This window comes from Heterodontus francisci, chromosome 18 (assembly GCF_036365525.1).
Source record: "Heterodontus francisci isolate sHetFra1 chromosome 18, sHetFra1.hap1, whole genome shotgun sequence".
Classification (NCBI taxonomy): Eukaryota; Metazoa; Chordata; class Chondrichthyes; order Heterodontiformes; family Heterodontidae; genus Heterodontus; species Heterodontus francisci.
Window position 1 is genome coordinate 22,871,781 of NC_090388.1, and position 22,124 is coordinate 22,893,904.

Below are 22,124 nucleotides of genomic sequence, written 5' to 3' on the forward strand. Positions count from 1 at the left end.
AAATTTGCTGATGATTCATGGATTGTTTTAGGCCACCAGAAGCTTTGGGTCATTATTAATCTATCATTTATTTAGTTTGCTGTAATATATACCAGCGATTAGGTAAGTATATGTATTTTAAAAGTTGAAGGGGTTGTTTAGGAATTGGGAAGTCACCTCGAAATTAAAGATGAGTTGAAAGATCTGACTAAGTTTAGTGAAATAAAACTTATTTATATGTATATTTATTAAGTAACAAATGTGAAAAGAAAGTATATTAGAAAAGAATAAAATTTATAGTTTGCCTTTATTGCATAAATCTTATGGAAAATAAACATATTAGAAGGAAGTTTAGTTTTGGATAGATTAAGTTCCTGGAACTACCATTGTAAAAAAAATTCTTGTTCAAAGGCTACCATGGTGGCTGCTTGTACAAATGCTGCAGTAAATCTTATAAGGCCAGTATCCTGTTCCTCCCTCTGCCTGGCAGTGAGGCTGATAGAGTGCACCCAAACTGTGCATTCCTGACCTAATCTGTACCTGTGGATATTTGCAGATTCAGGTCATTACTTTAGGCCTGACATAGCCAGGTGAAGGCCTGTTCCTTGCGCTTAAGGGGAAAGGAAATCCTACCAATGTTATGCTGCAGGCATTCTTGGAATTTCATTCTTTGATACATACTTAAAGTTGTAAATCAATTTACCATGAAGTTTGTTGTCTGGGCCTCATTAAGTGTCCCAACACCAAAATATTTTAGCATTTCATATCATTATAACTGTTGACTTTTCTAAAAATTTGAAGACCCATGACAGCTTGCCACAATTTGCAAATTTTCAGGCTGTTTTGTTGTTGCTCCCAGTTGTAGCATGGTTTGCTGTTTTGTTACTTTCACCTGGGCCATCGACACCCACTTGCTAACTAACTTGCTAACATCCATATACTGAGTGTGCATTTACATTGAAAGATGACTGTTGGTACAATACAAAAATTGCTGAAGTTATAATGTGATTTGTAATGAGTTAGAGTTCAACCAGGAGCAGGGAGTCTTACGATTTACATTTGTCACTACACAGAGCGTGAATGCATTGCAGTGTCAAACCTGATAGGGCGCTTCTGGGCACTTTTTACATCTCTTTGACCTTAATGTAAATGTTTAGAGAGCAGGTACTCATCCTTTGACACTGGCCAAACGCTTTCATTTTTCACTGCTGGTTGACAGCTCTACACATGCATGTATTTTTCCTGAGGAGGATTAGGGACCCAGCTAAATGGGCGCCAAGTTATGTAAACATGATACTGCCTGACTGAAATCAGAAAAGGTTAGATACAGAGAGTCTGCAATTGGACGCTAATGGACACATCCCACTCTGCAGGACCAGCAAATATACATACATATTGCATTTCTTTACGGAAGAAATGTCCCTAGAAAGACCTGCTTTGCTTTGAGACCTTGGACCATGTGTAGAGTATTGCCTATACAAATTCAGCACTAGTATGTCAACCAAGGAACATCTTGGGCTGCAGTTATACTGCAATACCTGTCTGAGAATACAGTGCTCAACTCACCCGGAAGACAGGGATTGTGCCATGGGTTGTGAATCACGTGCTACCCACCAAGAGAGAGCTCTGTAAATATGTCCAGAACTGCACCTCACCTGCAACTATGTTTTAATGTTAGGAAAGCAGCGCTAGGAGCATCTGTTTTCTCAGAAGATCAAAAAGATTTAGTACTAAGTTTATAAAGTGCTGAGAGATTCAACACGTTGTCTCAGCCCTTTTAACCCTGTCTTCACACTGGACTGGAATTATGTGAAGGTCAAATGGTATGAAATGGCCTCTGGGAGGGGAGTTGGCTTGGCCTTAGTGCATTTCAGAATCAGAAAACAAGTAATTGTGTTAATTAATGTCATACAAAGAAAGCTAATTTAATTTAAGCATGAAGCTAATCTGTTGAAGTAGTAAATTTTGTACTCTCAAGATCAATTTGCATTTTTCACATTAAGGGTTGATCTCAAGATCTACATTTTGATTTCAAAGTTACATAATCACAACCTTTTATTTATTTCAAAAATATTCTTTTCAGAGAAGTGAAGAGCTTGTTAATTTGAAGGTAAAGTTTTATTAAATCATTTCATTTACGGATCAGTTGATTGTGACCGTACATTAGGAACATGGATGAGGAGTCTGATTGAGAAAGTGGTGTGTTTATGGGGGAAAATTTCTGTTGTTTGCTGTATACAGTGTAATTGTTAATGCATGAACTTGTTCACAATTTTGTTATAAGTGATAGTGGAAAATTCCCCTCAATGCACAAGCACCTTTTTCCTTCAATCATTTACTAATCAATTTAAAGTTCACCCTTTTTCTATTGCTATGAAAAATATAATTAGTAAAAGAGTAGTCAAAGGAAGGGTGGATTGATTAGGGACCAAAAAGATCTTCTTGTGCAGGCAGAGGGTCATGACTGAGATACTAAATGAGCACTTTGCATCTGTCTTCAGTAAAGAAGAGGATGCTCTGAGTATAACAGTGCAGGAGGAGACAGTAACGACATTGAATAGGATAAAAATAAAGAGGAGGTATTCAAAACTTTGGCAGTACTAAAAATACCAATTAATTTTGTCCTGGATTATTGCATCAAAAAGTCCCCCCACTGTCAACATTAGGCTAACTGGCCTATAATTGCCAGGTTTATCTCTGCATCCTTTTTTAAACACGGATGTATTTATTGCAACTCTCCAGTCCTCACGTGGAATCTTTTTTTTGCAGTGAATTGTAATATGGAATGCACTGCCTGAAAGGATGGTGGAAGTAGATTCAATAGTAACTTTCAAAAGGGAATTGGATAAATATTTGAAGGAGAATAATTTACAGGGCAATGGGGAAAAAGCAGGAGTAAGACTGATAGCTTTACCACAGAGCACAATGGGTTGAATGGCCTCTTTCTGTTCTTAACATTCTATAATGCTATGAAAAATACTCTGATTATGCCAATTGTCAAAATGTCACTTATATAGTTGTAGACAGCTACTATTATGATCCCCGTGGACCATCAACAAACCAAAAGAATCAAATCCACTGACTGATCTCAATTTAGGAAACCAAAAAAACCAAATGGACAAGATTTCACTCTTATAAATTTTAACACTCAAATTAAAACCAACATAAATTACGATCGATGTATATATCTTAATGGTCATGTTAATTAGCAGATGCAACAAAGGTCGTCCTTATGGTCCGCCTAACAGTCTTATCAGCAAAATGGCGTTGAACAGTTTCAACAGTACGAGATCAGGATCTTCCTCTGGTAGGTTTCAAAGTCTGGTCCTCAAGGTTGCCGATATTGAAGTAATGAGGTCTCGTTGTTAGCAAGGGATGCAATCTTCCTTTTAAAAATTCGGTCTTGGCGCCTCTCAAACCACCTCGGACCTCACTCCACTGTCCTGACGGCGTGGCACACGGACAACTAATAGTCAGTCCTCAGTCTAGGCTTCTTGTCCGGCAGCCAAACTGTTGCTCTGTGGTCTGCTTCCACTCCAAGCAGAATCTCACAACTCACGTCTTCACTATGGAGAATACAAGTAACATCCCAGAAATAGCTGTAAATCAGGAAATGGAAGGGAGGGAGGAACTCAAAAAAATTATAGTCACCAGGTAAGTGGTACTGAGCAAATTGTTACAGCTGTGTGTTGACAAGTCCCCAGGTCATGATGGACTTCATCCTAGGGTCCTAAAAAAAGTGGCTAGTGAGATAGTTAATGCATTAGTTTTAATTTTCCAAAATTCCCTAGATTCGAGGAAGATTCCATTAGATTTGAAAATAGTGAATGTAACTCCTTCATTCAAAAAGGGAGACAGAAAACAGGAAACTACAGGTCAGTTAGCTTAACATCTGTCTTAGGGAAAATGTTCAAAGCTATTATTAAAGACGTTATAGCAGGGCATTTAGAAAAATTCAAGGTAATCAGGCAGAGTCAACATGGTTTTGTGATAAGGAAATCATGTTTAACCAATTTGTTGGAGCTCTTTGAAGAAGTAACATGTGCTGTGGATAAAGGTGGATGTACTGTACTTAGATTTCCAGAAGGCATTTGATAAGGTGCCGCATCAAAGGTTATTGCGGAAAATAAAAGCACATGGTGTAGTGGGTAACATTTGGCATGGATAGAAGATTGATTAGATAACAGGAAACAGAGAGTAGGCATAAATGGGTCATTTTCTGGTTGACAAGATGTAACGAGTGGTGTGCCACAGGGATCAGTGCTGGGGCCTCAACTTTTTACAATTTATATAAATGACTTGGATGAAGGGACTGAAGGTATGGTTGCTAACTTTGCTGATGACACAAAGATAGGTCGGAAAGTACATTGTAAAGAGAACATAAGGGGGCTACGAAGGGATATAGACAGGTTAAGTGAGTGGGCAAAGATCTGGCAAATGGAGAATAATATGGGAAAGTGTGAAATTGTCCATTTTGGCAGGAAGAATATAAAAGCATATGATCTAAATGGTGAGAGATTGCAGAGCTCTGAGATGCAGAGGGATCTGGGTGTCCCAAGTGCATGAATCGCATAAGGTTAGTATACAGGCTCAGAAAGTAATTAGGAAAGCTATTAGAATGTTATCATTTATTGCGAGGGGAATTGAATACAAACGTAGGGAGGTTATGCTTCAGTTATATAAGGCATTGGTGAGACCACATCTGGAGTACTGTATATTTAAGGAAGCATGTAAATGCGTTGGAAGCAGTTCAGAGGTTTACTAGACGAATACCTGCAATGGGCGGGTTGTCTTATGAGGAAAGGTTCGACAAGCTAGGCTTGTATCCAATGGAGTTTAGGAGAATAAGAGGCAACTTGATTGAAACATATAAGATCCTGAGGGATCTTGACAGGGTGGATGTGGAAAGGATGTTTCCTCTTGTGGGAGAATCTGGAACTAGGGGTCACTATTTAAAAATAAGAGGTCGCCCATTTATGACAGAGATGAGGAGAAATTATTTCTCTCAGAGGGTCGTGAATCTTTGGAACTCTCTTCCTCAAAAGGCAGTGGATGCAGAATCTTTGAATATTTTAAAGCAGAGGTAGATCGATCCTTGATAAGCAAGGGGGCGAAAGGTTATCGGGGGTAAGCAAGAATGTGCAGTCGACGTTACAATCAGATCAGCCATGAGCTTATTGAATGGCAGAGCAGGCCCGGGGGGCCGAATGGCCTACTCCTGCTTCTAATTCGTATGTTCGTATGAAAGCCTTCTTTTAAAAAACTCATCTAGCTCTTTTTGCTGGCCTAACACAATCTGGTGTTTTCTTGACAAACCAAAACTGAAAACTTCCAGTCACATGTTCTTGGTTACAAAAAAACCTTTTTTTAATCACAGGACTGTTTGTTTGTCTGAGCTGGGTTTGACTTCTAACCTGGAAACCACCAGCCCCAAATCAGGATCTGTCTCAAAAACACAAATACAAGCTGTACAGAACTCAGTTTCCACACAAAGACTTCATAACACTATACTAAAGGGTTATTAGTACTTTTCATATTTTAATGCATTTATGTTGCCTTGGGAACATACAGGACAACAAAGGTATTGGTCCAGACTTTGCAGTCAATGGCGAAGTGCACTCACCGCTGACCTTGAAGAAAGAAGCCCACAATGATCTCGCAATCTCTGTGACGTGGATTTCCCTTTCTCCAATGTCAGTTTGAATTTGGCGCCAAATCAAGGGGGTCTCCAGGCATTCAGCAACAGTGATGTTATCAAGCAGAGTAAGCAGCCAATCACATTGTAGTTTTCTCACATACAGCAAAGCAGGAAGTAAAATGCACTGATAATCCTTCATTTTGATGAAATTTTACAGAGAGCGAAATTAATGATTAGGACAGACACATGGGATTAAGGTAGAAGCTGAAATATCATAAGCAAACTTAAAAAAATTATGTTAAAAGTGATTTTTTTAAAATCACAATGGAGAAATCTGATATTCCACAAATATAAAATCAGTTTACCAGGGCCAGTGAGCCTGGTCAGCAGTAATTATGAACTTAGTATGCCATTAAAAACCCAGTTACACCTCATTCAACAAAGTGTAACTTTTTCCAAGGGTTTTTGCAGCAAGGCTAATAGTGTAAACGGGCAAGTTCTTGTCAGTTCAGTAATTTCTACTTGATTGCAGTCTGCGGGCAGGGGTGTGAGGGGACTTCAACTGCATACCCAATAGCGAAGCGTAGAATCATGGACAGCAACTTCTGGATTTCCACATTTCACTGTGCATGTGCGGACTCCTGAAATTGTTGTCAGTTTCAAAGGAGTAATGACAGTGAACACTGACAGTTTCACCATCATTACCGTCGCAAAATCTGAGCTAACACTTGCGAAATGGAGGTAGATATTTTAGAAATCATTTTTGTTAATTAAGAGACATCAGACTGATTTGGTTGTATTTGGAACTACGCTGAAATTACTTTAATCACCTGACAATAAGGAGGAGATACTTAAACTAGTATGTCTAAAAGGGAAAAAATACAATGTTCAGCAGCAAATTAGTTGGTAGTGATTCTTTTATTGAGAAACTATGGTAAAGAGCATAGAGCAGTAGAGAATTTAGATTGCAAAGATGATAAGGTAAATCAAGTAGTAGAAAGGAGATATCAATCTTGCATATTTAAAAGACTAAATACTGTAGAAATAAGGAAAAACTGAGAGAAATACAGAGTTCCTCAGTTTTCAGGTACTCAATTGCAATAACATAAACTGGCACTTCAAGAAACAACTACTAGACTGCAAATTAACTGGAATAATCTACACAGGGGATACTATTGTTGTTAAAAATGTTAAATAGATTCTTGACTATCAACACTTATGAATTGCACTAATTTGGAGTTGCACTGTTATATGTGAAACTTTGATCCCTTTTATTCAGATAAAATATGAAAAACTTTTTTCTTGTTTTTTCAGACGTTACAGTTTTAATTAGAGCACTATTTGATGATTTAAAAATTAAAATGAGCTATTCCACAGTTCATATTAAACTCTATTCTATAGGAATGTTGTTTTGGTGCTTATATATGTATAATTTCAAAATTAGTTTAAGAATTGGTACAATAAATGATTAACTGCAGCACATTTACTCCATGGAAATTGTTTTTGATAAAATTTTGATAAACTTATGTGATGCTAACTATTGGAATGGGTCACAGGCTAAAGTTGCCTGTTGACTGGGTTAAATCTATATATATTTTGGTGAATTTCTCTGTTTGGCAGTGTAAGAGATGAGAACTGTGGGGAATGGGATATTTGTCTACTTTTGTAATCAGTATTAGCATTAAATACTAACAGGAAAGGTATATCACAATTATAAGCAAAGTAAAATTCAGTATACTTTATCCCAAAGATGGGTCTCTACCCCAATGCACAAAAGAACATCTCTTGCTGCATCTACGATTTACTGTTTTCCACATCAGCCATCTTCATGGCTTGTTCCACCATTGTGCCAAAGTTGGGCAACTTGCACTTTGGACGCATGTTTACGAGGAAATTGGGTTGCAATTTCCAAAACTGGTTTCAAGTTGGACCTTTGCTGCCATAAGACAAGGGAGAATTTCATCATATCAGTCTAACTCGAATTCAAATCCAAAAGTCAATGTTGAGAAAGTGCCACCCACAGAGACATAAGGATCATTATCGAACACATTGTAGGCATCTTGAAGCAACACCTCAGATGTCTAGAGAGATTAGGGACATCTTGGAACTCAGTCTCAACAGGGTCTCAAAGATTGTCCTAGTCTACTGCAAAGACAACAACTTTGCCACCCAGAAAGGCCTAACAAAGGAACAAATAGAAGAGGAAGAAGCCCATCTGCAGCCAACAGCAGTGTAAAGCACTGATGATGAGCCAAAAGATGTCCCTTTTAAAATACTATGCAGATAGCAAGATCCACATGCAGGACCTCACAGAGTAGATCTTCAGCTAAGTGCCACTTGACCAGTAACTAACTATCCTTCCCAAATGTACACATTATGCAGGGACTCAAAACACCATTAACATTAATCTATGTACTATGGATTTCAATCCTTTGATTTACTAATATGTAACTTTACACTCTCTGAGGAAAGGGACTCTGTTGAAATAAACTGCAGGATTCTTGTGCATTATGTCTTTGGTTTGGTTTGGCTCTACAAAACAGAAAAGGAACAAATGTTAAAATGCTGCCTGCAAGATATGCTTTTAAATAGAGGTTAGATAGCAAATAATGTGTGCAGGGTGGTATGCTGGAATGTCTATGAGTGAGTATAGGGAGAAAGGAGGATTGTAGCAGCCTTAAGCTTCAGGAAGGCCTTCAGCTTTAACCTGGCCCTCTATATTGCCAAACCTTAGGATGTTGAACATGGTGTGTATAAATTGACTCAATGATCTAAAATTAGGGGGAATCGGCTCTTTTTTTTTTCTTCCAACAGCAAAGTAAAAAACTAACGATCAGCCAAAAGATACCCCAGTTGAATACCATTGCAGGTAGCAAGAGCCCTATACAGGCTTGTTAGGCACTTTCTTGCCCTGCAACCAGCGTAGTTTTGAAGTGTTGTAAGTTTAATTATTGTATAGAGTGAAACCCAAGTGCCCATCTACATTTCAGCTTCAGTTAGTAAATGAACATGCAACATCCAGGCAGGTTGTTTCGGGAGGTTGCTTTTTGGGTTCATCTCTCCACATTGTAATGCAAGGTTTTAAGACTTTAATAGTTTCCACTTTTTTCTCATCTATGTGCCATGTATATTGTTTGTTTGACATGGCATCTGCTCTTGCCAACCAGATCATAAGCTTCGCCTTTGGAAGGGTACACTGAGTCGCACTAGATGACAACCCTCCTTTGCTGCACTTCTTGCAGAAACATTTCCAAAGCAGGATCAGAAAATTCAAATGCTCTGTGTTGTTGACCATCCATTTCCTGGTTCTATAAGCAACAATGACATAGCTGCACCCTTTAAAGGCTACAGTTGTAAATTATTCTCACCTCTGTAGACAGTGGCAGGCCCAGTCCAGGTCATAAGCTCCAGGACAGTGCATGCATAATGAGGCCAACCGTGGGAAATCCCATGAGATTGATTCATATGTGATGCTGATTAGTGCTATGCATTGAAGCTATTTTCACTCCAGGACTGGAAAAATCACACTAAGGTTAAAAGTTGAAGTTTCTCCAGTCTTTTCTTATTAATGAATCCTCAAACACTGGGCCTATGCTTTCCATGCCCCCGACCAAACTGGTGCTCATCTCTGGCAGGGCAGTACTCCTGAAAACCATGGAAATGCCCTGCTGATCCCAGCTGTACTTCTGGCCCCAAGATTATATGGAAGACAGGCTCCCTGGCCTTCACAAGGGAGTTACACCAGTCTGAGGGTGGAGACTTGCTGTGGCAGGCATAGTGAGGCTGTTGCATCAGGAGAAAGAGGCAGCAGTAAGTTCTGTATTAAAAAAAAAGTACATTTTTCATTTGAATAAACAGTCCTGTTAATGGCCACCATCTGAGAAAACGCGCAGGCCGTTTCATTTTTTGCCTTGAACCTCCTTCTGCCAACCTCTGAACACCGAGGTTTAACTGATATTGCCTTCATTTGTACGCAGTTACTATGCTTACCTAGACACGCATGGGAGTATTGCCCGCTGATGGGACTGACACCATGAAGTGGCAGGGAGGTAGCGACATGGTAGAATGTTGAAAGTGGCTTTCCACTTCTATGTGCCCCAGATCTGCAAAAGAACTAGAGGGAGGGGGAATACAGTAAATCCAGGCCTAGGAATTAGCCTTTGGTTCATCTTTGTACATCCTCAAGATCTTGCATACTTTCTTCTTGTCCTTGGTGACCAGAAAACCACCCTCCCACTGGAAACACGCAGTTTCTTGCAGAATACAATACTAAAGTTATTTGGACGAGTGGGGGAAGGGAATGTTGCACTGGGTTTTGGTAGAAATTTCAGCTTCCATCAGATGTAGAGATTGATGGATCAAATCTTTAGTTTAAAAAAAAATTGATATGCTGAATGGTTCTTGACTTAGGTTGCAGTCTTCAGAAGTTCACTTAATGTAGAAGTAAGGAAAAGTTTGAAGAAAATGAAAATCTGTAATGGACACAGTGGATTGATTTCAAACTTCATTTATATATGTTTTCAACAGCTGTGACAATTTGAAGATGCTAATTGTGTAGTAGTATAGGTGAGTGCAAAGTGTCAATTGAAGTTAGAAGATGATGAGCCGAAAAAAATAGAGACAGACATAAACCAGTCAGTTGCAAAAGATAATGTTTTGATATATCATTTAAACTTCTATCAGATCAAAGAAGTTGTATGTTTTTATATTTATGCTATCCAACATATAGGCTAGAAATTTTACAGGCAAGGGGACGCAGGTTTGGGCGTGTGTGGAGAGTTAAATCTCCTAAAAGTCAGGCCATGATCCTGCCCTCTTCCGGGCTTCATCTGGGCGGTTAGAAGGTGAGTGGAGAATCATGCACCTATCAGGTAAGACATTAGAAGTATTCTAATAGGCACTAAAGTACTGTTTTCACCAACGGTTCTGGCATTAACAGTCAGTGGACCTATTTCCTGAGCTGTCAGCAACTCACCAGGGTTAACTAAACATGTGCACAAGAAGGAGTGCTTTTTCCAGTGAAATTGGTAGGCTGGGCAGCCTTTGCTCAGTGAAACTGAAAATCTGTAGCCATGGCCAGGTGAGAGGCTGTTGCTCACTGCACTCCTTCTCTCAGAGTGCTTTCAGTGCATAACAGGTGATTACCAACTTCTTGGAAGTCACTTCACTTTACTCACCTTCAACTTCACTCCCTTGCTGCCAGCTTTATGGTGTCGGAAAAGCTTATGCAGCTTCACCTTCCATCCCTGCTGAAGAACAAAAGGAGCACCAACACCAATACCAAAAGCACCAGCTGCCTTTTTCTCAGCCACATGCCACTCCACAGGGCAGAGGGGGTGGACACAGAGATCCAGCTCCAAGGAGGTGAGATCCCCAACCCAGGTTTTACAGGCAGAGGATCAGCACCAGTGAGCACCAGTGCCTCAAGAGGCTCAGAGTTTCATGGCAGATTATTGCTGACACTTGCAGCCTCCTGGAACAATTCCTCCTTCCAAGTGGGCATGCATTGCCAATGGCCGTCAAGGTGCCTGTCACTGCAGGACCACCCTGCTCCCTCCCATCCTGGGTCTTTGCCTCTCCCCGAGGTTAAGTGCTCTCATCTCTTGCAAGGAAAGCAGAGAACTACGAGTGTTAGTAATGGCTTGTGTGGATGGCAAGGAAGGACAACATTTGTGTCGGGTGACGGTGAGGCATGGGTGTGAGGGCAATAAGATGAGGGTGAGTGTGAGTGTTGGCTGTTCAGATGGGGATGTGAGGTGTCTGGAGAGAGAGGAACGAGTGGAGCTGCAAGGAGTGTTGTTCTGAGGAGTGCTGTATACGAGAATGCTGGGAAAGTCAGGATGTGGGGCTTGGCACCTGAAATCGCAATGCCACTAATCTTTCCTGCGCTCCTGAAGTCCTGGATCCTCTTGCAGTACTGTCACCAGGCTGGAGGGAGAACACATCTGCTGCTGACTTCCATGGTCACTTCCATCCATGCCTGCTTGGTTAGCGAGGTTGTCCTCTTCCTCTTGTCCTTGGGAAAGATCAGCTCACTGCATTCCCTCAGATTCCACAGCAGGACTTCCAGGTAAGAGTGAGACAGCTGGGGAGCGCCTTCCCAGGTCTCCTCTCCATTCCTGTGGTTGCAGCCATCTCAAAAATCCATATCCAGTTGAGCCATTCTAACCTATGCTAGGGTCCATTTAATTTGAAATCCTCCCTTTGATGAATTCAGCACATCATCCAGTCTGCCCTCCCTGATTGGACAGGAAACCTGGAAACAGGGTGCTAATGGATATTAAAGAGCCACGGCACAGCCCGCTGAAGCGGTCATTGGGTTCTTGAGCCAAAGTCCCCACCCTTTGGCTAGGGACTATGTTGAGAAAATTCTGCCTGTAGTCTCCATTGTTTTGGCGCTGCGAGTGTCGAATTGCCTCCAAAATGGCGTCTGTGGCGTGCATGCACACTCCTGGTGCTCCCTGGGTTGGATGCCATTTTGGTGAGGTTGTTAGCATGGCTGTAGTGAATGAGTCCTGAAAGTAGGCAGACCATAACTTCAATCTCTGTGTAATGCTGATTTGATGGCCGTGCGGCCATTTTGGAGTTCAACACTCCAGTTAATGCCTTCGCTTAAACACGCGCAGCTGAACATGCGTTCTGCAGCAGGAAGGATCCGCCACCAGACCAGTGCTGTTTAAAGGGATCATTATCTACTTGCAGGCAATGTTCCCTCTAAGCAGCATGGGTGCGTGTCCATGCAGAAATCGGAAATACACAGCGCAGTACGATAAACAGGCTGTGCACAACCAGTGTTCCCTTTACGATACTTGTGTACAACCATGCAGCAATCTTGAATGTACCGCACAGTGCAGTAAACAAGCCATACACAACAAAGAAAAATATAAGAAACATTGCTTGCAGGTTAATTGCTGATTGATTTCTACTGGCTGTTGCTGCAATTGTAGAAGAGTTATTTAAAGTTGCTAAAGTCTGCAGGGAGTGGTGTGGCATGTGTTTAGATTAGATTAGATTAGATTAGAGATACAGCACTGAAACAGGCCCTTCGGCCCACCGAGTCTGTGCCGAACATCAACCACCCATTTATACTAATCCTACACTAATCCCTTATTCCTACCAAACATCCCCACCTGTCCCTATATTTCCCTACCACCTACCTATACTAGTGACAATTTATAATGGCCAATTTACCTATCAACCTGCAAGTCTTTTGGCTTGTGGGAGGAAACCGGAGCACCCGGAGAAAACCCACGCAGACACAGGGAGAACTTGCAAACTCCACACAGGCAGTACCCGGAATCGAACCCGGGTCCCTGGAGCTGTGAGGCTGCGGTGCTAACCACTGCGCCACTGTGCCGCCCTGTTGAAGGACTTTATCCTGACCTCAAGGATTCTGCACAGAACACTTGCTTCCAGACAGAGGTGCAGTAATAGACATGTCACTTGGACTACAGCATGATAGGGAGAATGTGCAGAGGTAATTCAGCACAGGACAAGTTGCTAGAAGAGGGACGAGAAGGGTTCTCAGCAGGAGGTCATATCGCCCAGGGTGCTCAGGGAGCAATTCTCTCACCTGGACCTCAGCGACGGACAGTGCGTCAGATGTCTCTGCTTCACAAAGGATGTTATCACTGGAATCTGCCACCTGCTGTAGCCACAACTGCAGCCTCAGAGCAGAACGAGGACTGTATTGCCAGTGGCTAAGAAGGCGATCTTGACCATGACCCTTTATGCATCTGGCTCCTTCGAGGCTGGAACAGGCGATATTTGCAACCATCCAGTTTGCGTCCACTGTCTCATAAGGAAGATCACTGAGGCTCTGTATTTCAAGAGAGTTGAATGCATTTCATTCTCTCTTGCCAGAGAGAAGCAGGCAAAGTGTGCTTGCAGCTTTGCAAGGATTGCTGGTTTTCCCATAATGTTGCTTACCATTGATTGCACGCATGTCACTTTGCAGGTGCCGTATGTCAACTTTGAGATGTTCCACAATGGGGATTTCACTCCCTCAATGTGCAGCTGCTGTGTAACCACATGGAGTGTATCAAGCAGGTTAATGCCCAATATCCTAGCAGCAGTCATGATGCCTTCATTCAATCAAATGCCATCTGCATTTGAGCCACAACAAACCAGAGGGTGGCTACTGGGTGACCAAGGGCTATCCTTTGATGACATGGCTCATGTCATTGGTGTGCAACCCATGCATGTGTGGGCAGCATGCCTAGAAAGAAAACCAGGCTGCCACACAAAATAGATAGAACAAGTCATTGGGGTTCTTAAATAATGCTTCTACTGCCTGGACCACTCTGGAGGATCCCTGCAGTACTCAGCAGAGCACATGCCAAGATTTGTGGTGGTCTGCTGTATGCTGCACAATCTCACCATTGTGAGCACACACTCCTTGCCATCAGCTATAAAGGGGACCAGCTGAGGAGGAGGAGGGAAAGGGGGAAGAGGATGAGAAGGAGGCAACTGACACAGTCCTTTTCTGAAATAAAAACAGAAAGTGCTGGAAATACTCAGCAGGTCTGGCAGCATCAGTGGAGAGAGAAGCAGAGTTAATGTTTCAGGTCTGTGACCATTCATCAGAACTGGCAAAGGTTAGAAATGTAGTAGGTTTTAAGCAAGTGAAGGTGGGGGGAAAGAGAACAAAAGGGAAGGTGCGTGTTAAGGCAGAGGGCAGGAGAGATTAAATGACCAAGATGTCATGGGGCAAAGGGAGTGCTAATGGTTGTGGTGAAAGACAAAGCATTAGTCCAGAGTGTTAATGGCAAAATAATGAACAGCTCTGTCCAAAAGCACAAACATGAAAAACCAAGTTTAAGACAGGCACATGGTTAAAAAATAAAATAAAATAAAACATAATAATAAAAAGCCAGTCATGCTCTGAAATTGTTAAACTCAATGTTGAATCCGGAAGACTGTAGAGTGTCTAATTGGAAGATAAGGTGCTGTTCCTTGAGCTTGCGCTGATGTTCACTGGAACACTGCAGCAGGCCGAAGACAGAAATGTGGGCATGACAGTAGGGTAGTAAATTGAAATGGCAAACAACTGGAAGCTCGGGGTCCCTTTCTATCTGGCTAGTCTGTCTGTGATTGATTCATCTAATCACCCTTGTTCATACCCTAAGTGTCTGTCTTCCATTTGCCTTTGTCTGTCCTCGTGCTCTTATCCAGCGCTACCCCAACGGCTGCAGCATGGCTGGTTGAAGGCTGCTGACATTCAGTGGCGGAGACTGTAGATGGCCTTGCAGGATGACTTCAAGCAGCTCTAGGCCCTGAAGGTCTGGCTTCGGAATACACTATCTTGACATGAGCGGCAGCAGCCTGGGCTAAAAACAAGAAATGCTGGAACCACTCTGCAGGTCTGGCGGCATCTGTGAAAAGAGAAGCAGAGTTAACGTTTCGGGTCAGTGACCCTTCTTCGGAACCTGGGCTGGCTGGCTGGCTGACAGGCAGAGTGACAGTGGTGGGAGGACGAACACTCTCATCCTGTGAGAGGATAGCAAGTTTGTGCTCCCTGGAGCCGCTTCCACTCCACCATTATGGTGCCTCAGCAATTCTAATAGTCTGCTGGAAGACAGATTGCTGGTCTGCTCTGACACCCTGCAAGTTCCTTTGGACAGTGGTATCTGTAGCCATGGTGGCAGCCATCTGTACTTAGGTGGCAGCAGGCTTAGCTTGCATGGCAAAAGCCAGAGCTTCCACTGCAGCACCCAGATGTTGGGTGGCTTCTGCCTGTGCTGCAATGGAAGTTGAGACATCAACCATCAGAAGCTGCAACATGATTAGGGATCCACAAGTGCGCTAATGCAGTTAGCCACAACTTCCATGCTGGAAGGATGGGCTCCAAGCTCTGCACAAAGCCCTATGCAAGGTTGGTGCAAGACTCTTCCATGCTCTATGACGTTGCATGCAGAATTTCTGACAGGCCTGTCAATGAACCAAGCATTTAATTGTGAAAAACCTTCAGCCTTCTTCTGTCGCCTGCCCCATCGAAGTGCTCGTTGGAATCCTCTGCAGCAGAACTCATGTGCAATCTCAGCCTCCAGGGAGCTGGCACCTGCGCTTTCCTTGCCCTGGCTGCAGACCACTGTGCCCAGTGACTCACCATATGAGGATCCCTTTAAATTACACACGTCACTATTTGAGTTGGTAGCTGTGAATTTGAGAGTGACGGTGTTTCTTCATCATCACTGCCTTTCTACTCTTCCACCATGCCTGGCCAGGTTGCAGTTCGTGGGTATCTGAAAGGAGAAAGGCACAAGGATAAGGTTGTGGTGAGGGGAAGGGGTGGGATAGCAAGAAGTACATGCTTACACCATCTGCAGCTTGTAAGTCAGAAGAGGTTGTGGGATGTGGGATGTGAGAAGGAGAATTAGAAATGAGGATACCCTCATCTTCTATGACTTCAGCCCCACTGCTGCTGGATACTTGAGAAACAATCTACTTGTACTTCACTGCAGATTACTTTGAAAATACACAGCAATGATATTTTGACAAAAATGAAGCAGTTCTGTTTTAGCTTTATATTGGTTGCTTTAATTCCTTCATTAGTTATCAGGAGTTTACCAAAAGGAACCAGTAACAATCAGAATCCTGTCCCAAGCTTAACTGGATACAAATGTTGCAAGATTCGGTGGTTGTCTGTAATGCTAATTCAGTGTATGTAAGTCATTTTGAATGTGATTGGCAATTATTCTAATCGCAGAAAACTTGGTAACTGTTTTCAGGGATATTTAAAAAAGAGTTCCAGGTATTTGAGTGAGAGAGAGATAATAATCGGGCAAGATTTTGTTGTCAAAACAACAGTGAGGCTAATTGCATTTGGTATTATTTACAGTATAGCAACTCTAGGCAAGGGGCAGATGTGCGGTTAAACGCAGATACCCAAAAGTCGCTGTCCGAGTTGTGCCGCTCTGCTGTTAGCATTGCAAAATAGGCATTGCACTCTTTGCCTCACAATTGAAATGTTTTGCATGTTGTAAAGTTGCTGTAGTTGTGCAGTAAATATGAACTAAACTCACCACAGAAAGTTAAATGCTGTCATTACAAGCATATGTACCTTTTTAACCACATTGTAATTGTTAATTACTGCCTGTCAACCTCTTTGGCACTGAAAATTATCTATTACAATTGTGGAGTCTCAGTCCTTCAGGTATGAATTATTTTTGGAGATTTTTAAAATGTAAAGTTTTGATTTTTTTTTTACTTTTTCTATCTCTTATTTCTCTACCTTAATCCAATCTTTCTTTCTTTATTTCTCTTTCTGTACTTCCTTTGACGTTGTGTCATCCACTCTAATTTATACGTTCTTCTCAGTTCTTGCGCAGTTATTTCACAATCCTTCACCCTGATTGGTTGATTGCCCTGTTTAAGTCCTAGATGCCCAGTTTCCATCACTGTATTGTTATTAGCTAGCACTTTCAGCAACTTGGCACATAAAAAATGTAAAAACCTAAACTTACATGGGCAAGTCTAAGTAACTGCAGAGGCTGTTAGATGCCTTGATATAGCAGAAGTTGTCCAGAAGCTGGAGAGAAGGTTACTATTGTGAACACAAATTACTCTACCTGAAATGGGAGTACTTAATGCTTATATTAAACACCCAAAATAGGAAACATTTCAATTCTCAAATGTCAACATTCCTCACCTTGGTGGGTATAACAAAAATTAGTAAAAAGTGGAAAATAAAGAATAATTTAGCATAGAATCTTACAGTACAGAGTCTGTGTCAGCTGCTTGAAAGAGCTGTCCGATGTTGTCCCACACCCCAGCTTGTCCTCATAACCCGGCAAATTAGTCCCCATCAAGTATATATTCAATTGCCTTTTGAAAGGTTCTATGGAATCTGCTTCCAGCACCCATTCAAGTAGTGCATTCCAGATCGTCATAACCGTCCGTGCGAAAATGTTTCTCCTCATTTTCTCTCTAATTCTTTGGCCAATTATTTGATAGCTATGACCTCTGGTTACTGATCTACTTTTGTTGGGATGTGGGCGTCGCTGGCAAGGCCAGCATTTGTTGCCCATCTCAAATTACCCATGACACCTGAATGGCCTGCTAGGCCATTTCAGAGGGTAGTTAAGAGTCTACCAATTGCTGTGGGTCTGAAGTCACATGTAGGCCAGACCAGGTAAGGACAGCAGATTTCCTTCCTTCAAGGACATTAGATGGGTTTTTACGACAATCGATTATGGTCACTTTTAATTCCAGATTTTTATCAATTGAGTTTAAATTCCACCAGCTGCCATGGTGAGAATTGGACCCCTGTACCCAGGGCATTACCCCAGGTCTCTAATTTACTAGTCCAGTGACATTACCACTACACCACCATCTCACCCCACTAGCCAGCGGAAACAGTTTCTCCCTACCTGGTATATCAAAATTTTTCATCATTCTAAATATCTCTATTAGGTCTCCCCTTAATCTTCTCTGGTCCATGGAGAACAATCCCATTTTCTGCAATCTCTCCACATAACTGGAGTACCTCATCTCTGTTATCATCCTGGTAAACCTCCTTCATAGCCTCTCTGAGGACTTAACATTCTTCCTAAAGTGTGGTGGCCAGAAATGTAAACAATATTCCAGACGAGGCCTATATGATTTGTAAACATTTCGCATGATTTCCTTGTTTTTGTATTCAACGTCCTAATTTCAAAAGCCAGTGTAAGATTACAATGTAAATTTACAATATAAGTCACAATACTATCTGATAGAAGGAACCAGATTTGAAAGTTTTGTTTTTGCAATCAGATTTTGGGGTTGGTTATTTTCATAGGCTACTGAACTTCTGTTCTTGGTGTTTATGCAGTTACCGGAATCTCAAGATTAAATTACAGTTTTGTAATCATTGCTTCTATCTATAATTTTATGTATATTTACCAATACTAACATTTACTATTATTCGGATCTCATAAGAAATTATATTGCAGTCAGCAGCTGCTTGTCTGAACATAAATTATTGAGGATTTACTCAAACTGGCTGGCGTTTGATGCATACAAAAACTCTTTAGTTGTATGATATAACAGTTTCTGTGTTCAATGAATATTATTGAATGCAGTTTATCCAAACGATTCATTCATCTGAATAGGATATTTGCATAAATTGCTACAGTATCAGTTGTGTTATATGTAACTCCACAGCTAAAATCACTATTATCCTTACATATAGATATTAAAGGCATCAAGGGATATGGGGAAAATGGCATTGAGGTAGAAGTTCAGACATGATCTAGTTGAATAGCAGAGCAGGCTAGAGGGGCTGAATGGCCTACTCCTTCTCCTATGTTATACTGAATATTATTCTTACAACTTATGATATCACAATCCCTCCATTACTGCTTTGTATCTAGCTGTGACCATCTGTTATTTAATATTTATTACACCAAGAAGCAAAATAGAATTACAGTTAGACAATAAGATAAATTATCACACCAGCATCGATAAATTGTTAAGATTAACACCAATGCAGTTACACAAACCTGACAGATGCAACTAGTAAAAGATCCAACTAATAAATTCTACGGCGAGACAAATAGCAAATCATTTCTTAAAAGATAAAATGTATATTTTATTGAATCCTCAAGCAGCAAAAGAGTGTCACCAAAGACAAACTGCATCGACCACAGATAAAAACCGAATATTTTTGGTCCCAGTTAAAAGTTCTGCGGTAATCACATATAATTTGGAATAGGAGAAAACAGTTTGAGGCAGAGATAAGAGTAAATATACACACGGTTGATTTATCAGTCCAGCTACATTTGTCAGCTCCAGGCCACACATCCTCCCTTTTCCAAATGAAGTGTCGGGATTGGGCTATGGTGTGCAAAAAAAAAACCCTAAGAGGAGAGGAAGCTCCGTTAAAAAACAATGAACGTTTCCACACAAAAAAAAAAGTCAAACGAGAATCCGAACACAAGAAATCGAAAGGTGTCCCTTACTCGTCTCGACCTGTTTATTTTCTGTTGTTGTCCTTTCTCCTTGCGCCGGTTTCCAGAGGAAGGAGGCCAAAGGTCATAGGGTAAAGGGCAGCACCCAGCATCCCCGGTGCAATACACAGCCATTTTGGAGTTATTTTAGGAGATAATTCATGCGGTAAGTTTTAACGTTTTCTTTCTTTATTTCTCGCCCGGAGCCGGCCGAGCTCCGTCCCTTCGGCGTCAGCGACAACTTTTTCGATGAAAATGTTGCCGAGCGCGGCGGCAGGGAGTGCGGGCTGACGGTGTGGATGTCGGGCGGCTGCTGTGCCTTTTTTTTGTCTGGGCTGTGACTGAGTCTCCCTCCCTCTCTGCTGTAATCGAGTACCGTTAAAAAAAAACCGGACAGGCCCAATCTAAGTAGCGAGGAGCCAGGGAGCAGAGTAAGATCCTGACCCCGCACACATACATATACCTCACGCACTGGGCCTGTACCGACTTTCGCCCTCCTCCTCACACTTTACATCATCATCATCCTCTTCATCGGGGTACATTTTACACCACGAGAGCCGTGCTATGTGGCTGGCGTTTCCGCAGTTCTAACTATAAATTCCCCATTGGCTCTGTGCTGCAATTTCAGGAATCCTTTATACCCGTGATATGTCTGTTCCTGGTTTATTGCATTGCATTTTTTAAACAGTCAAGTAATGCTTATTTTTCTTTTTTGGTTGCAACTTGTTTATTGTAAGTTGCTCGTGGAAGTTGGATTCATATTTTGTTTCAAACATAGTTTTGTTCCACGCTCACAGCATTGTTGGTAGAAAGTTCCTCCGGTCCATTCACAATGTGAGACATAGCGATCATCTCAGAATTGTGTTGCACAGCCAAGGGCAAATGACATATTCTTGAAAAAAATGAACGAGGCGATTTGGGGTTTGTTTGAGTGGCTACTAATATTTACAATCGCACGTCACAAACCCTTTACTGCTAAACTACTTACGATGGAGAGAGCTGAACATCTGGAGCTCTAATCAATTTTATTATTCCAAATAATATTTTGTTGGTATTAGTTTTTACTTTTGTAATCTTGTGTGGAATTGTAAAGCATAAAACATTGAACAACATAGCACTATCACACTTTATAAAGCTATCAAATTTCAGTATTGTGCAAAAACTAATCATCTATGCACGGATATTTTTGAATTTAGGCAAAGATTTACTTTAACATTTTTGTATGTTGGAAATTATTTGAGGGATATGGATTGACATTTATAAATGTAAATTGGATGTTGAACTACGAAATAATGCTTCTAGCATGGCATAAATCCTTGATTTAATGAAGGAAGGAATATATTCATCTTTTATATAAACTATCAACAACTTAAAATTCTGATATGATCTTACAGTTTTGCAGAATAATTGGATATGAGAACAGCTACAAATCTTAATTGAACATTGATATTAATGTGAACAAGGTAGTAGTTATGGACAAGGTAGTGTATGGATTTGATTTAGAAATTGGAGTACTTTTGACGTCGGCAACACTTGTGCAAGATGTAGATTTCAAATTATACAAACTTGTGTTGTTAACTACGCTAAACATACAGAACTTGTAGCTTTTGTACTTGGCTTTATGCTCGGGTATTTTGATAGTACCAGGAAAGAGGTTATTTTAACCCGAAAGAACAGTTTTCAGAGTTGTATGTATGTATACATTACCTAAAATCAAAAGTTTATAACGTTGGTATGGTAAGTGGGCATTCTCATATTTGAGATTGTAATACCATGGTGCTGCTCAGCGGATGCTTTGCCATTTTTTTGTGCATTCAGGAGTTTTGTGACTGTCTTTCAGTTGTGTGAGAATGCCTGTCTACTTGCCATTACTTCATATAGCTTGATACCATTTTGTTAGAGACACTGCTATAAAAATAATTGCATTTTCATAACTCAAGATTTCTGATGCTGTCAAATGTTTTTGTTATTAGTGTTTTAATACTCTTAGTCTTGTTTTCTTCCCCTCCAGAAAATGAAAGAGGTTGCCCAAAAGTAGTGTACTATTGCAAATGGCTAATTGTATTGGCCGAAGAAATGCCACTTAATTGAACAGTGGTTGTCGCTAGGATTTCAGTAAAGCAGTATCTGGGTTTGTGAACATTTTGGATTTTGTGCACGTGATTCAAAAAATACCCAGCGCTGCACTTACAGATGTTGTCCTTTTAAGCTTGGGTTGCGTCTGGAGGGAACACTTTGAGGTCCAGTACTTGGATTTGCTTCACCATTAGTGTTTAGAACAGTTGCATCACTGGTGGTGGCAGTGCTAGGACTAATTTTAAGTGATTGATTAATTAAGAATATTGCACAAAATTAAAATGTATTAGTTTGTGTTTTTTCCTAAAGCATATTCCTGATGCATTAAATAATAAAGCTGAGGGGGTCATTGCAGATTGACAGTAAGATATTAGACAAGTTAATGAACAAAGTATTCTGATCTCACATCTGGGGAAAACAATTATTTTGCCTTTAAAGAATGCTCAGAGTGAAAATTACTTGATTCTTCGAGCTTCCTAACTGTTTATTGAAGTTATTGAGAT

General features: G+C 41.1%; 1 protein-coding gene and 1 long non-coding RNA gene across 12 annotated transcripts in view; one reads left to right on the top strand and one right to left on the bottom strand.

Moving 5' to 3' along the window:
• Positions 1–20,296, bottom strand: part of LOC137379500 (uncharacterized) — a 32,025-nt gene extending 11,729 nt beyond the window's left edge. Inside the window, exons 1-6 of one of the 7 annotated variants that reach the window (XR_010976830.1) lie at positions 19,558–20,296; positions 19,353–19,455; positions 15,726–15,861; positions 14,740–14,991; positions 8,986–9,434; positions 1,934–3,578 (exon numbers count right to left, since the gene is read on the bottom strand). This is a non-coding gene — a long non-coding RNA (uncharacterized lncRNA). Of the gene's footprint in view, positions 1–1,933; positions 3,579–8,985; positions 9,435–14,739; positions 14,992–15,725; positions 15,862–19,352; positions 19,456–19,557 lie in introns of those variants that run through there. The other 6 variants (XR_010976831.1, XR_010976829.1, XR_010976832.1 and 3 more) reach the window with 6 other exon arrangements.
• Positions 19,642–22,124, top strand: part of cnot2 (CCR4-NOT transcription complex, subunit 2) — a 184,480-nt gene continuing 181,997 nt past the window's right edge. For 2 of the 5 annotated variants that reach the window (XM_068050411.1, XM_068050415.1), the window contains exon 1: positions 19,642–19,711. The gene's annotated coding sequence lies outside the window, so the exon portion shown is untranslated. Of the gene's footprint in view, positions 19,712–19,767; positions 19,977–21,562; positions 21,677–22,124 lie in introns of those variants that run through there. The other 3 variants (XM_068050412.1, XM_068050413.1, XM_068050414.1) reach the window with 3 other exon arrangements.